The sequence below is a fragment of the Pinus tabuliformis genome, chromosome 5_2 (genome assembly GCF_031772625.1).
Source record: "Pinus tabuliformis cultivar Carrire ecotype Pingquan chromosome 5_2, CPIR1, whole genome shotgun sequence".
Classification (NCBI taxonomy): Eukaryota; Viridiplantae; Streptophyta; class Pinopsida; order Pinales; family Pinaceae; genus Pinus; species Pinus tabuliformis.
The window spans coordinates 647,411,178-647,429,540 of NC_142306.1; positions in this window are offsets into that span (position 1 = coordinate 647,411,178).

Consider the following 18,363-nt stretch of genomic DNA (forward strand, 5'->3'; position numbering starts at 1 on the left):
TATTAGCTCAATAAATTTGAGTATTTTCCCTCTACTTATTCGCCCAACTCTGTAGTCGATGAAGTAGCGATTATATATCATTCACAGTCAGATTCTCCAAGCAACTGAGGTCAGTGCATATCACAGTATTTTATCTCGATCATTTGGAAGAAATATCCGTGTAGTTACGATGAATTCAAGAGGGGCAGTATTCCCTTGCACTTTTAATCTTTATACACCGATTACCTCCAGGGATCAATCCCATTCATGGAGGAATTTTGCCGAGAAAAGTAGTTTGTAGGGAAATGTTAATGAATTTAGAATTTATGAACCCAATTCATGAAAATTTTAAAACATAATGTCCCCCTTTTTTTAAATTTCATTTTAACTGTTGCGGAATTTCAAGTTGACATGATTTTGTATGTGCAATCAAGCAAATCCATTTGATTGCAGGGGAATTTATGTCGGGACATCTAGCTTGGGAACATAAATAAATGAGATTAAGCTCTGCATTGTGTGGTTTGTTATTGTTCATTTTTGAATTTGTGTGTGGTTTATTTATCCTAATTGTTGTGTAGTTTATTGCCTAATAAGGGAAATGGATCGATGTCTATACAGACAGCGCTTTTCTTTTCTTTGGGGCAGGCAGACATGAATGAATGAGCCTTAACTGTTCATCCTACTTTGGAGGAATGTGATTTGGAGAGTGCCCCCAGTTTGAAATTGTGAGTGGGTGAACTGCGGCGAATGATAATTCGTACATGGCTGACCGCCCATGTAAGGTGGGTAATTAATCTTATTTAGTTGCATGTTAGTTCAGCCAAGTTTGGATGTTTTCCAATAAGAACTAGAAATCTGGGGATGTTTTCATAGCATGGAAGCCCACAAGATATGTGCAACTTCAGCTACAGATCAGCACAAGGATGTCGTTTTAAAAAGGATTCTGATAAATAACTAGCATTATTTTTACAAACCTTAATGCAGACCAAGGCCTACTAATATGAGCCACTTATAAAATATTATTACAAAGCCATAAGGAGTCCAGTCTAGGTGGAGGAGATGCTCAACTTTCATGTCTAATACTGACTTGAGTTGATTGTGGCCAAATATAATATTAAAAAAATTATAACAGAATTTAAAATTCCTCATCAATAAATTAAAAGCAACGATGTAGCCCTCAAATATCTTTTTGAGCTGGCTGCCCAATGTCACTTCAATAGCAGCTCTCTCTTTTATGCTTAAAATGCCAAATTTCGGTGGTGATTAAAAAGATTGAAAAGAAAGAAAACTACAAACTGAACACAAGCAATTACAATCAGATTTCTAGACCATGGCTTTTCCATTGGGCACATTTCGTCTAGCCTGAGACAGTGTTTTATTATATCAACGAAATGGATTGCTCAATCTTTGAACTTGCATACGAGCAGTCTAACCTGTGCCTTATATGAAAGGTCAGGACTATTGTCAAGAGTAGCCACAGTTTGGAAACTATAGGAAATTTTAAGGGAGTTTTGGGCATAGAGCATGAAATATTGACTGAAGGACAGTTGTATCTTCTATGACCTACCACATCTTTTTGCCATTATTATTTTGCTGCATATTTTCTTGATTCCACATGGTTGTGTTATGAAACTAGCTCAAGAAAAGATAGAAAATATAGATCAATGCCTCCAAATTCAGCCTCTTCGACGGGGCAACCTCCTTTACATTACATAAATGAACAATTCTTGGATGATTCAAATGAAAAAACCTCCTTTCTATATATAGGAGTCTAAGGAGTCACAATATAACCCAGCCGACCTAACAATAATAATATAAAGCCACAAAAATAACAATAGAGGGATTCTATGGGGCACAGTAATAACAATATGGGGGCAATAGGGGCACAACAATATTAATAAGGGGTATAACTACAATAGTAATGGGATAATCACTAGTATTATAGGGACCCAACATGCCCCTCTCCTTCAAAAAAGTGTTGTCCTCAACGCTTGAGTAGTTCTGGATACTTCTGTATAAAATTCTCATCCTCCCATGTCGAATCTTCAGCGGATAAGTTCTTCCACTTGATAAGATACTCCGAAATTGATCGATTTCGTAGCTGTCGAGTTCTTGTTTATGTGACTGATTCCGATTCCAACATATTTTTTCCTTCCTCATCAAGTTCTGGCAATATTGTTTGAACTGGGAGCTTGTCGCCTATAACTTTCTTTAAACATGAAACATGGAAAACTGGGTGCAATTGAGAAGCTGCAGGAAGCTCCAATTTGTATGCCATAGTACCAATCTTTTGCAACACCTTGTACAGACCATAATACTTTGGTGATAATTTATTATCCTTCTTAGCTTGCTTGAGGGAAATTTTCTTATATGGTTGTAGCCGTAGGAATACCCAATCACCTACATCAAAACTTCTTTCGCTGCGATGTTGATCTGGCTGTTGTTTCATTCTATTCTGTGCCAACACGAGGTTATCCTTTAAGAGTTGGAGGACTTGTTGTTGATGTTCGATGTGATGTTCCACTGCCTGAACCTTAGAATTTTCTCTTAAATATGATGTGATGGATGGTGGTTGATACCCATAAAGTGCCATAAATGGGGTCGTTTTTGTTGATGTATGGAAGGAAGTGTTATACCACCATTCAGCCAGAGGCAACCATTTGACCCATTGTGTTTGTTTATCAGATACAAAGCAACGAAGATATTCTTCCAAACATTTGTTTACTATCTCAGTTTTCCCATCAGATTGAGGATGATAAGATGAGCTATGAGCTAACTAAGTACCAAGACAAGAAAATAATTCTGTCCAAAAATTTCTAGTGAAAATGGGATCTCTGTCACTTACAATAATCTTTGGGTTTCCATGTAGCTTTTGAATTGTTTCCATAAATGCAGTAGAAACTGTATTGGCTTTAAATGGATGTGAAAATGCACAAAAGTGTGCATACTTGGTAAGTCTGTCAACTACCACCATGATGACACTCTTTCCCTCAGACTTGGGTAAACCTGTGATAAAATCCATTGAAACCTCCTCCCAACGTTGGCTTGGAATGGATAAAGGTTGTAATAGACCCGGTGTCTTAATTGTTTCAACTTTATTTTGTTGGCAAACCAAACATTCCGCCACAAACTTTTGAATATCTGATTTAAGGCCATCCCAAAAAAATTCCTTCTTAACCCTGTGGTAAGTTTTTAAAAATCCTGAGTGGCCTCCTAAGGGAGAAGTGTGCAATTCCATAAGAATCTTTTGTTTTAGCTGGGAATTCTTACAGAGGTATAAGCGATCTTTGTACCATAACAAATCATTTTGCCAGCTAAATGTATCAAACGTACTGGAATCTTGTTGTAACTTTCGAATAAGTTCCCACACTTCTTCGTCATTCTTCCATTCCCTTGCTTCATTTATCCAATCTGGTTGGATCATAGAAATGGCGCACAACAATGCTTCCACATCCTCATCCTTTCTTGAGAGTGCATCTGCCACCACATTTTGCTTCCCTTTTTTGTAGATGATTTCAAAGTCATAACCCAACATCTTTGTGACCCACTTTTGTTGCTCTTCAGAGGATAATCTTTGTTCTAAAAAGTATTTAAGGCTATCATGATCCATTTTTACCTTGAAGTGTCTTCCCATTAGGTAGGGTCGCCATTTCTTAAGTGCATGGAGTATTGCCAACATTTCCTTCTCATAAATAGCTTTGCTTAAAAACTTTCCCTTGATTGGACGACTTTCAAAAGAATTGGGTCTTTAATGGGTCTTTCATCTTGCATTATAACGGCACCAATTCCATTTCCTGAAGCATCACATTCCACAATAAAGGTTTTTGTGAAGTCCGGTGTAGCTAAGACCGGTGCTTGGCACATTGCCTCTTTAAGATGTTCAAAGGCCTTTGTTGCTTCCGGAGTCCACAAAAATGCATCTTTCTTCAATAATGTTGTTAGAGGTGCTACTATTCTCCCATAATTCTTAACAAACTTGCGATAATACCCTGTCAACCCAAGAAATCCTCGCAGATGCTTTATGGATGTGGGGATTTTCCATTCCTTAATGGCTTTAATTTTGTTAGGGTCTACCTTAACTCCTTCATGAGATACAATATGACCCAAATATTCCACCTCTTGGACTCCAAAGAAACATTTGGATCTTTTTGCATATAATTGTTTCTCCTCCAATAGTTGTAGCACCCTGTCAACATGTTCAACATGATCCTTCCAAGACTTGCTGTAGATTAGTATATCATCAAAAAATACTAACACAAATTTTCTAAGGAATGGTTTGAAAATTGAATTCATCAAACCTTGAAATGTTGAAGGTGCATTGGTAAGGCCAAAAGGCATGACCAAAAATTCATAATGACCCTCATGAGTTCTAAATGTTGTTTTCGAAATGTCTTCAATCTTCATTCTGATTTGATGATATCATGAACGAAGATCCAACTTGGTGAAGTAAATTGATCCATGCAATTCATCCAGTAATTCATCAATGACAGGAATGGGGAACTTATCTTTAATAGTGAGCTTGTTGAGCTCCCTATAATCTGGACACATGCGCCATGATCCATCCTTCTTGTGCACCAATACTACTGGAGCAGAGAAAGAACTTTGACTCGGTTGAATTATACCAGCCTCTAGCATTTCTGCAACCATACGTTCAATTTCACTCTTTTGGACATAGGGATATCTGTACGGCCTGATGTTTGGAGGAACACTTCCTGGAATCAGATGAATAGCATGATCATGATCACGCATAGGTGGGAGACCTTTGGGAGTCTCAAATACCTTGGAATGATTGTCCAGGACTTTTTGGAGATCTGGAGAAATAGATGATTCTGATGTGGAAACATCTAGCGAACATAATTGTGCAATTACACCTCTTTGTTCCTTTTTTAGAAGCTTTGTCATACCATTAGAGCTGATTATCTTCCTGGTTTCCCTGCAATACCCCTTAATTCAACTTCCTTTCCTTCCGTATAAAATTTGATGAAAAGTTCTTGAAAATTAAAAGCTATTGTACCCAAGGATTGTAGCCATTGGACTCCTAGTACAACATCAGCACCTCCCATTGGAATGGAAAGCATTGGGCTAGTCAATACATATTCTCCCATGGATAGCTTGATATTATGGCACTTTCCAGAGCAATTTATTGTTCCTCCATTTGCAATCATCACTTGACACTCTGGTGCTGGATATAGGAAGCAATTCAATTCTTTTGCTACCTTACAATGAATAAAATTGTGGGTGCTTCCTGAATCAATCAACACTATTACCTTTTTCTTCTTGATTTGTCCTTCTATCTTGATGGTTTGAGGAGTGGTAATTCCCGCCAATGCATTACAAGATATGGTTGGATTTATTTGTTCTTCATCTAGGCTTTGTCCTCTTCTTTCGACCTTTCTTTCTCCTTTTCTTCTTCCTCTTCACAATCTATGTAGAATAATTTCTTCTCAGCACACTTATGACCTTTAGTGTATTTGCTATCACAACTGTAACAAAGCCCTTTTGCTCTTTTTTCTTCCAATTGTTGTGGTGTCAACCTTATAGGTTGTGGAAGACTAGGAGGGACAACACTTCCATCTTTATAGTTGTGAGTGGTATGCTTCCTGGTTGCCATAATTTTTCTTTCCATTTTTCTTGCTAACCTGAATGCCTTCTCTAATGAATCAGGTTCCCAAAGGTGAACATCATGTTGGATATTATCCTTTAAAGACCCTATGAAAACATCAATCTATGCTCCTCTGGAATATCTTTTACCCTTATGTTCAATTTTTGGAACTCCTCAATGTGCTCCATTATTGAACCCTTTTGTTTGAGACTTATCAATTGGCTAAAAAAAGTGTTGTTTTTTGTATCCTCATAATGTGCTATCAATTCTTCCGTAAAAATTGCCCAAGTGATAAATTGTTTACGAGAGCAAAGCCATTGATACCATACAAACTGATTTGGTTCCAAATATAAAGTTTCCATATGTACCTTTTGTGTGTTTTGCACATTATTGAGATCGAAGAATTGCTCCATTTGTAATATCCATGTGGCGGGATCCTTGCCATCAAACTTCGTCATATCGATTTTTGGAATATGGTGAGTCTTCGATCCAACATTAGAGTCTATGGAATCATGATTAACATTTCTTTTATTCTCATCATGAGTTTCCTTTAGTACCCTTTCACCATTAGTGACCATTTCTTGTAGCAACTTATTCATATTTATCTTCAATTCTTCCATCTTATCATCCATGCCATCAATTTTAGCGTCCATGCCATTCACCTTAGCTTCCATTCCATCCATCTTAGCTTCTACACTTTCATTAAACAATCCATCTTAGCTTCTACACCTTTCTTTAAACCATCCATCTTAGCTTCTACATCTTTCCTTAAACCATCCATCTTAGATTTTGTTTCTTTTTGTGCAAGTGACACTTGTTGCACTTGTTCTTGTAATTTTGATATATCATATAGCATTTCTTCTTCTTCTTCATGAGTCATGCTAGAGCTTTCAGGTTCCTTACTAGGTGTTTGCATTTTCTTTCCTCGGGGCATCAGTTACCGATAATAATTCTCTACTAGCCCTTTGAATTCCTTCAAAATAAATTTTCAAACCACTCTTAAGCAAAAATTTAAAAGAATCTACACACCTTTTTTTCACTTTGTAGGAGCTCGATATTGCCTCTAATGTATCTCTGTACTTTCAGATCATCCAGTTCTGAAATTGAAACCTGTAGTAGCCCTCTGTGTCCTCTTTCCAATGCCACCAATCTGATCCAATTTGGATTCTCCAAGGAAGAGTTATGCGAAATCTCCCACAGTGACCTGATTATAGACTAGTTCAGTAGAGCGAACTTGTATGACGTGCCACGAGTCACTGTTTTGTCGTTTGGCTCTAAACAATATATACAAGAAACTACAGTCCATCCTATTTCTGCACCTTCTTACGAAATTTCAATCCAATGCTCAGGGAAAAAGTTATGATGATTTTCCCCAGGTCACCTGTTTGGAATGTAATTCAGGAGTCTGCAAAAAGACCAACTTCCTCAGATCATATCTCCGCAAATATAGTGCAAAAAGCACTGAAATTCGGACCCGAGATTCAGCGCGATGTCTTATCAAATGGGTTTTGTTTTTATCTTCTGAAACGTCGCAGAAAAAAAGCTATAGCGAAAATTCCACGATGACCTATTTGGAGCAGCGAAACCCTAGAATCCAAAGTCTGATACCAAATGTTATGAAACCAGCTCAAGAAAAGATAGAAAAGATAGATCAACGACTTAGAATTCAGCCTCTTTGAGGGGAAACCTCCTTTACATTACATAAATGAACAATTCTTGGATGATTCAAATAACAAAACCTCCTTTCTATATATAGGAGTATAAGGAGTCACAATATAACCTAGCCGACCTAACAATAATAATATAAAACCACAAAAATAACAGTAGAGGGATTCTAGGGGCACAGTAATAACAATATGGGGGCAGTAGGGGCACAACAATATTAATAAGGGGTATAACTACAATAGTAATGGGGTAATCACTAGTATTATAGGGACCCAACAGGTTGATTTTGACTTGGTTTGCTTCAGCTATGTGTCTCAACAGGTTTCAAACTGTAGAGATACTACACTATCAAGGAGATATGGCAATGAAGTTAAGGGAATGCTATACTCCTGACACACCATAGGGAATGAATAGTATAAAAGATGATCACCTCATTAGGTTTTACGGGTTCGTAGGGTTAATTTAGTCTTATAAGTTGTACCAGGTTAGATCCATTTTAAACATGGATTTATCAAGTGTCAAGATGGATGAAATCTTTAGAGGTGTAACCTTTTCAAATTTAATGAAAAGTTTTGTAACTCAAGGGATTTGATCCTTCTGAACAGTGGAACACTTGACGAACTCAGCACTAAGATGGATATAGGCTAATGTGTGTATGCATACAAACATGTATGTTGCTTTTAATTTATTGATGAGGAATTTTAAATTCTGTTATAATTTTTTTAATATTATATTTGGCCAAACTCAACTCAAGTCAGTATTAGAAATGAAATTTGAGCATCTCCTTCACCTGGACTGGACTCCTTATGGCTTTGTAATAATATTTTATAAGTGGTTCATATTAGTAGACCTTGGTCTGGATTAAGGTTTGTCAATTTATTTTCATAAACACAGAGTTTTCTTGTAATATAGAGCATTAGTGGACAATTATATCTTTTATATTCATTGTGTTTTACCTTATATTTAGGCGACTTAGTGCAGGCAGCCATATAAAGTGCCCACATTTAGGGTACGACCAGAAAACAAAAATGTCATAAATGCTAATGAGGATGGAGACCTTTAGCATTAACCGATATGATAAGTATTTGCAAATAAATTTAACAGTTCTAATTTGTTCACAGGACCTTAAAGTATGCTTTAGGACCATGCAATATATGCAAAGGAATTCATCTCACCAAATAGATTGGTAACAACGCCCTATGTGTATCCACTTTGGCTACCGTGAAGAAGGCAGATTCAGCCTTTATAAAAGGTCTGCAAAGGGTAAATTAAGTGAGCGAAATACATGGAAAATGCCTGGACTGAAGGAATGTGTGAACTTTCAGATTCAATAGCTCTACCCTTTCATGCATCAGACTCACAAATTTATTGAAAGTTATACATAGTGTTTGAATAGCGTGTTTGTCATATGCAATGGCCACTATTCGACATATGTTTGATGGCCTATATTCTTACTTATATATTTAATTTTTGTAAGCCAACTATTCATATTAGCTCAATAGATTTGAGTACTTTCCCTCTATTGAGGACAGCATTGAATATTCTCCAACAAATTTTCTAATAGTTTTAGAGAAGATTACTGAAAGTGATTCCCTATAATGTGAAAAACTGCACAAGCACAGTGAGTACAACTGAATATAGCCTAATAAAAAGAAATTTGTGGATTGTTCAGAAAATAGTTAAAATATCATGAATTATGCACAAGATTCACAAAAGGAGCACACTGCTTCCAAGTGATGGGTCTCACACTGCTTGCCCTAAATGTGGGCACTTGCATCAACAATTCAACGAAAAGATGGAAGTGAAACATTAAGGAAAACACTCATATTAAAAGACAAGTCGGGTTTTAGCATTGATGTAACATTATGGGGATACCATTGTGACTATATAGGACAAAACCTTTCTAAATTTTACTCTTTCGACAACCCACCAATCCTTGCAATCAAACGAGGTGGTGTATCTGAATTTAATGGCACCACAATAGGGACAATATCAACAAGCACTCTCATCATAAATCCACAAGTTGAAGAAACTCACCAACTACATGCATGGTTCCGTGAAACAGGTTATAGCTCTTCTTCTCCATCTTTGAGTAGAAACTATGGTGTTGCTTCGAAACATGCCCTACCACGAAAGACGTTTCATGAAATTGTTGGCATGCAAACCTCCGATAAAGCAATATGGGTTTCAATTCGTGCAACAATAACTGCTCTTCATATGGACGACTTCTAATTTCTAGCATGTCCATTAGATTTCAATGGAAAACAATGCATGAAGAAGGTTGTGGAGCATTCTAACAATCTTTGGCATTGTACAAAATGTAACAGTGACTTCCCATAATGTGACTACCATTACAAACTTAAAATTGAGCTACATGACCACACTAGGCACCTACAGAACATCACAGCTTTCAATGATGCAGGAAACGAGCTCATGGGCATCACGGCAAAAGACCTGTTCCTTCTTTCTATCGAACCAACTGATCTGCAGGAAATTTGTGGCCGAATTTCAGGACGCCGCTTCCTGCTAACACTTTCCATTAAAGCAGATTACTTCAACGGTGTTCAGCGCTTGCAACCAATACTGATCAATTCAGAAGAAATTCAATATGCCTCTGCATGCAAGGAAGCACTCACTGACATTCAAGCAATGTCCACTTCAAAACGACCTATTGTTCGCCGCCTTTGAAATGTTTTTTAGGGTCTCTTCTAACACTATTGTTTGTACATAAACAAACATTTCCGCACAACTCATTGTTTCATATTGTTGTAAATTATACACCCATGTTATTGTGATGCACACTATCGCTGCAAATACTCTCTTCCAGTTATTCCAAAATATGTATGTTTACCCTTTTCATTTTACATAATATAGATATCAACATTTGTAAAGAGTTACTACATAAGTTTCTCGTTCGTTGTTTACATGCTATACATTGATCTCTTGCTTGCTAATCTATTCATGCTATCGTTCAAACTTGTCAAAAAAATGAAGAAGAAGGGAGCAAAATATTGGTTATCTTGCTTCTCTCCTCTCAATGATAGATGCCAAAATAACATATGATTTTATAGTACTCCTAATTGCATGTTTTTCCTTCTACCTAATCTACCTACCTTCACCGATGTTGAAATAAAAAAAAATTAATTCTATGTTCAAATAAAAAAAGTTAATTCTAAAACTTGTAATACATTCTCCAAACATGCACTACTCGTTTATGAAAACTAACAATAATTATTTGTACTTGTTTAGATATGCCAAAAAACAATCAAAATGCAGACAAAAACAAGCGGCGACGTCTTCTTTATGCACAGCAAAAGGATAGAATAAATGCACGACGACGACTACTTTATGAAAACCGCAACAACCCTACTACTTCCTCTACATCCCTTCCCACCTCAAATGCTCTCCCAACTATACAAACCAACCCATCTCACATTCATCAAATCCAATATAACCCTCCCCTTAATGAAGAACACCGTCGCTTTCGAGAAAGGATTGATGGACTTTCTACCATGCATGTTTGCACAATATGCAAGGAATCATACCCAGGAATGAAAACAAAGCTTTTCCACGGTAGAATTTCTTGTTTTCGTTGTGCATCATCTAAATCTACCAATCGTTTTTTTGAACTGAACAACATGAACCCTAGAGAACAACCCTATGTCCTTCAATAGTTAATGCAAGTTGAATAAATGCTCATTGCACGTGTCAACCCCATTCTACAAGTCATTCATGCCCGTGGTGGTCAATACAAATATAGTGGCCATACAATTAGCTTCCCTCAAGACATCACCACTATTTTCAAATACTTACCCCGAATGCTTTCTAACTTGGACATCCTCATTGTGAAAAGGAAAAATCCATCTAAAAAGGCTTACGAATTCTTCGTTTTCAAATCATGTGTCCTTGCAGCCCTTGAATACAAAATAAAAAATGACCCTTACTACTGTGATGTTCAATTCAATTCATCTGCAATTTCTGCGCTACCAGATCACCCTACAGATATTTCTTCTCTTCTCCATAATGTAACCACCTCCTCTTTTGAACCCCATCAAACCACTACTGATTCTACTTATGATACTGATGTCATGCTACCTCCATTAGAAATCCAACCCTCTTCTTTCATTCCAGTACTCCCAAATTCATGTACTGAGCTTGAGCACATTTGTAACTATTTGCACTTGACCCATTCAAATTCAACAAGCTCTATCGATTGGCCTCCAATATCTTTAACAGCTATAAATGAATACAACACCATCGGCCTCTTTGCCATGGCATTCCCCACACTCTTCCCTACAGGCATTGCAATGATCATGCAACCAAGACTTACAAAAGTTGAGATGCATGAATATGCTTTACACTTGTTGCACTACCATGATAACCGATTTGGCCAACACCCAAGATTCCGCTACTATCTTTATAACATTCTAATGCACCACCGTAGCCAAGTAACTGCTAGTGTTTTCGTGAAGAAGTACATTGAGAACAACTTGCCAACAATGGTTTCAGACCTACGCTAGTGTCTTCGTGACTCTCAAGATTCAAGATTGCTAGAGCAAATAATATGGTTTGGTTCAGCCCTACGAGGAACACAGTCTTTCTAGAACAAACGACGATCTGAGCTGACTGACATGATCACGAAAATAGGAAGCCCAACATTATTTTTCACTCTCAGTGCAATTGATACTAAATGGCATGACTTGCACACGATCATGCCTACTAGTGTTCTTTCCAATTCAGTCAGCCACTTCCAGTGGAAAATTCAAAACATAGTTAAAAACCCACATCTAACAGCCCAATATATGCATTGCAGATTTACAATTTTCCTCAAAGAAATCCTGCAAAAAGGCCTCCATGCAGTAGACTACTGGTGCAGGTATTATTTAATATCCATTTCCCTCTACATTAATTTTATACATTGCATATATATATGTATTAACCAAATGTAACCTTCATATTATATTCAGATACGAATGGCAACATAGAGGATCCGCACACATTCATGGCTTCCTCTGGCTACAAAATGCACCAAACATGGACACACTTGACTGGGACAATGCATTAGAAGTTGCTAATGCACAGAAATATTTCGACCACTACGTAACTGCCTGGAATCCACGTCAAGCAGAACACCGAAATATTTCGCTTCACCAATCAACAATTCATAACCCATGTCTTCTTGACACAGCATCAATATTCACGTCCAATCAGTCTGAAGACTATACAAAGCTCATCAACTGCGTTCAACATCATACAAAGTGTCATGAATCTTCTTGTCTTTGCAAGAAAGACAATGTACTTAGCTGCCGATATGGAGTATCGTGGGAGTTGAAGTCCACTTCTTCACTTTTCATTGATGATAAAGGTCATAAAACCTACGTCCCTGCTCGCAATGATGAAAGATTGAATATTCACAATGCCGATCTACTCTCTATTTGGAGAGAAAATGTTGATTGCCAACCAATCCTTTCTCGCCATGTTGTGTTGAAATATATTTCAAAGTATGCAGCAAAAGCAGAAACAAGATCTGAGAGCTACCGTCAAATGCTATCACGGCTATCACAAAGTGCCATTCCAGAAGCACCTACTATTGCTGTCATCCGAAAACTCCTTACAAAAACCATTGCAGATAGAGACATTGGTGCACAAGAAATATGCCATATGTTACAAAAGCTACCTCTCTCTCTCTATAGCCGTACATTTCGTTCTTTGAATGTCAACAAGATTGTTTTCAAACGTGTTTCACAAGATACTGAGAATCCCAGTTCGACACCAAACTTTATCCTTGCATATATGAACAGGCCTGTCTCATTAGAATCACTGCCCCTCCTTGAAGTTGCATGCTCGTGGTCATATTCTGCCCAACAGAGAAAAAACCAATGGAAACACATATTCCCTCCAATGATTGTACATGTCTTGCCCTGTTACAATGTCATTCCTTCCTCTGATGATCCTTCTTATGCCACCTTTTGCTAGAGTGAATTACTATTGTATTTCCCCTTCCAAACACTCCCCAATGATATTGGTTCAACTGATGTAGAAATCATTGCACACTGGGAACACTCCCCAGTAGCGCTTTGCTCTGCAGAACAACAAAGGCAGAAAACTCCTACTACAACAGAAGATGAGCATTTTCCTGCAAAAGTGCTCTTATGCAATGAACAAAAAGTTATGCTCACCAGCAACTTATGGGTACATGCAGGCCTCGTCAATGGCGCACTTGGGAAGGTCATCTCAATATTTTATTCAATTGGCTCAAAGCCCCCAGAATTACCATCCTTCGTGGTTGTCGACTTTAGACAATACAAAGGAACACCATGGGACATTTCACACCCAACATATGTACCCATTTCTCCCATCACAAGGGGTACACGCCGTCAGATACCACTTCAAATGGCATGGGCTTTAACGATACACAAGTCACAAGGAATGACATTAGACAAAGCAACAGTAGACATCGGCACCAAAGAATGCCAAGGGCTAACGTTCACTGCAATTTCAAGAGTGCGGTCATTGGCAGACATTCACATCAATCCAGCATTCCCATTCTCACGCATTGCACAAATGCACAAGAATCCATATCTTAAGCGTAGACAGCAAGAGGAATCATTGCTCGCATCAAAATCTATTCAGGAGAATACACTCTAGCCAATCGTACAACCTGTCTTCCAGAATTACCCACATGGTAAACACCACTCACTACATAACCAAATTTCACATACATTTGCTTGCTATTACATTTAACCTCATATGATTTTATATTGGTTTGGAATCATTTATTTTATTTCAAATATTCAAACAAAATCGTCAAACACATCCATTGTCACTTACAATGTTTCCTTTTTGGATGGCAACAGGTATGGATACAGGCTACCTACGAATGTTGTATGAGTATTGCCAAGAAATTCAGCAACAAGAACTTACATTACAAGATATGCAAACAAGGATCTTGCCCCAACAATCATTGCCTCTTTACCGTTTGTGTCCAACCATTGAGTTGTTAAAGAAAATAAGAAAAATACATAAGATAACAATTCACATCCATGAAAGGGATGCACACAGGAAAATGTGGCATCAATTGCAGGAACAACTCGCACAGTTTGGCACCACAATAAACACCAATTGGTGTTGCAGATGCCATGGCCCATCATGCATATATGATTAGCTGCTCATTGTCAATTACATTTATATGTGATAGAATGCTTTTATTGTACATATGTTTAGAAGCCAACGAATACTTTCATTGTATATATGTTTACTTATAACCTACCAAACACATCTCTATGTGTAGACCATATGTTAAAGTGAAATGCAACAGTCATGCTCCTAATGTTCAGTTCACTCATCAGTGGTGTTTTCCCCAGTTGAAAAAGTTTCACTTGCTTTAATACAACTTTTATGCCTTCAAAGACATGTTCTCAGTACTCTATTAAAGGTTTTATATGGTATTAGTACCCCTCTGCTTATTGTCATGCCTTCCTATAAAATGTCTTCTTGTTCTTTTCTATGTTCTGCAGACTTACCTAATAATTGCTTTCATTTACTACTAGAACAATGGTACTATATGAAGCTAAAGCTAAGCTACTCTGTTTCCAAGTCAAAAACAACATTATTTTTATCTTTTCATGACCTGTACAAGAAGTGCATTGTTCCATATAACACTAAAGTTGAGCTCCTCTGTTTCCAAGTCAAAAATCAACATTATTTTTATCTTTTCATTACCTATACAAGAAAGTGCACTTCTGCTTATTGTCATGCTTCCTGTAAAATGTCTTTTTTTTTTCTTTTCAATGTTCTATAGACTCACCTGAAAGCTAAAGCTGAACCATTGTTTTTAAGTCATAAAGCACAATTGTTTCCTTTTAATTCCTTCTGGGCAAGTAGGTTGTGATGTTGGATTGATCAACCTCTGTGAAACTTCATGCCTTGTAGATAGCACTGTTGGGTAGTGGGGGAATCACATTGTAAAGGTAGGGGAGACAACAACTGATAATCCCCTGAACCAATATAAATCCAAGTCTCTGTTCACCCAGAAGGAAAGATTATTGCAGACATTCATTGTTGAACATTGGAATTTGTGTAGGAAAGAAAAAAAACTTCTAGAAAAGAATATAAAATGCATGAATGAACTGGGTAACCTTCCCACGTATTTGAATCAGATTTTGATACACAGGAAAACTTGCATTTTTATGAAGTATATTTATACCATAATGAGATGTTAATAACATTTATTATATTCCAACATTTAAATTTTTTTTTTTAAAGGATATTTCAACCTGTGATTTTCAATTTAAAACTAAAGATTTTAATTTCATACCATGAATTGCAAAGTCAAATTGACTGGTCGTTTTCATGTTCTATGTTTATAACAACTCATAGTTTTAATTATGGTATCATTCTCTAATGTAATTTAATTAAAAACTCAACAAAATCAATGATGATTATTCCCAACGGCTGTTAAAATCAAACAATAGTGTCTTTAAACACATCCACTTCTCTCCATGTTTTATAATCCTAACACTAACACCAAGATAAGGTAAGTTGCAATATCTTACTACTCATAATTTCGGTTGCAATATCTTACTAATAATTTCATTGTTTTGGTATTGTGAAATCGATATTTTCGAAACCATATTTTCGAAACCAGTTTGTGTGTTATCCATTTCTCCTTAAATTCAGCGTTTAAGGTCAAACTAAATGCAGTATATTATGATCTCATTGACATAAAACATATCAATATATTTTTATTTTGCTTCACGTTTGGTGAAAGTCCATGGAAGCCAATATATCCCTTTAAGGATTTATTTTATTTTGGGCAATTTATTGACTAGGTTTAGCTTGAATGATTGATTATTATAATATCTCAGTGCATTTCACCATCTTTCACTAAGCAGGCAATTCCTGTATTTCAAGATTCTTCCTTGTATAATCGGTCAGCCGACATTCAAAGTTTTGGCTACAACATTTAGGTCCGTTTCCATTGGGTTGGTGATTTTTAACAATCTTAATTACATTTTTGACTTGTTTCAGGTGCATTCTGCACTTGTCTCTGTACATGTAGAATTTTTGTTGGCTATGCTTAATTTATCTAATTTCTATACTATCTCATACTCTCCTTTTTCTTGGCCTCTGGCATTTCAATGCCTGAAAAGATGAAACCTGTCATACATGTTTTGCTTCATGGCGTTTGTTAAATATTAGGGAAGAGGTTATATGCTTGGCAACTTTTCTATTTTTTTTCTTATAAATTTGTATGTACCATTCTTATTTTTCCTCCTCTTATAAATCTGCACGTACCATTCTTTGAAAATAGTAGTTGTCTTTTTACTAGCCTTTGCATTTGCTCAGAAAAACTCTACAATTGTTATGAAACCAGCTCACAAAAAGATAAAAAAGAGAGATCAATGCCTTAGAATTCAGCCTCTTTGAGGGGGCAACCTCCTTTACATTACACAAATGAACAATTCTTGGATGATTAAAATGACAAAACCTCCTTTCTATATATAGGAGCCTATGGAGTCACAATATAGCCCAGCCGATCTAACAATAATAATATAAAGCCACAAAAATAACAATAGAGGGATTCTATGGGGCACAATAATAAAAATATGGGGACAATAGGGGCTCAACAATATTAATAAGGGATACAACTACAATAGTAATGGGGTAATCACTAGTATTATAGGGACCTAACATGCCCCTCTCCTTCAAAAAAGTGTTGTCCTCAATGCTTGAGTAGTTCTGGATGCTTCTGTATAAAATTCTCATCCTCCCATGTGGAATCTTCAGCGGATAAGTTCTTCCACTTGATGAGATACTCTGAAATTGATCAATTTCGTAGATGTCGAGTTCTTGTTTCTGTGACTACTTCTGGTTCCAATTTAATTTTTCCTTCCTCATTAAGTTCTGGCAATATTGTTTGAACTAGGAGCTTGTCGCCTATAACCTTCTTTAAACATGAAACATGGAAAACTGGGTGCACTCGAGACGCTGCAGGAAGCTCCAATTTGTATGCCATAGTACCAATCTTTTGCATCACCTTGTACGGACCATAATACTTTGGTGATAATTTATTATCCTTCTTAGCTTGCTTGAGGGACATTTGTTTATATGGTTGTAGCCATAGGAATACCCAATCACCTACATCAAAACTTCTTTCGCTACGATGTTGATCTGCCTGTTGTTTCATTCTATTCTGTGGCAACACGAGGTTATCCTTTAAGAGTTGGAGGTTATTCTTCCTTATATTCATGGAGTTACAGATAAGATTGCTAAAATCCTCAGGAAGAAAAACATAAACACGCAATTCTCAGCACCTGGAACTATTAGGCAAGGTATGAGATCTGTCAAAGACAGTATCGATAGACATCAGCTTAAGGGAGTCTATAAAATAGATTGCTCGTGTGGAAAAAGCTACATTGGTGAAACAGGTCGCTCCCTGCAGACGAGACTCAAGGAACATGGAGCTGATATTAAGAATGAAAGATCTCGTACTTCGGCCTTGGCAGAACACTCCTCAAAAACTAAGCACCATGTCTACTTCGAGAACGCCTCAATTATCGCTAGGGAAGAACAACATCATAAGCGAAAGATTAGAGAAGCTCTTGAAATTATCAAGCATCCGCATAATCTAAACAGAGACAATGGTATGGAGATTAGTGGAAGTTGGCTTCCCCTAATCAGAAAAATTAGGGTCACCAATACTTCTCAGGTTTAGTATTCGATGGTAGAATTACCTCTCCCTTTACATTCATAGTAGTTAGTAGCTTCGCTTTAATAATTTAGGTATAATAAGAATAATAATTAGTTCATAATTAAACATTTACAATAGTTATTATGATAATAGCTTTCACTATTATCATTAACTATTATTATAAATCAGGATTATTAAGTATTAATTAAAATCTATTAATTAGTTAAAATATTTTAATTATAAAGTCCTGATATTAATTATCAATTAATAATACTAGTTAATTATTAATTACTAATTATTTATTATTAATTATTTATATTGACTCTTAATATTATAATATAAAAATTTTAATACAATAATTATTATTAATAATATTAGTACATTTCAAATCATTTTAACATTACACTAATAATACTCTTAAAAA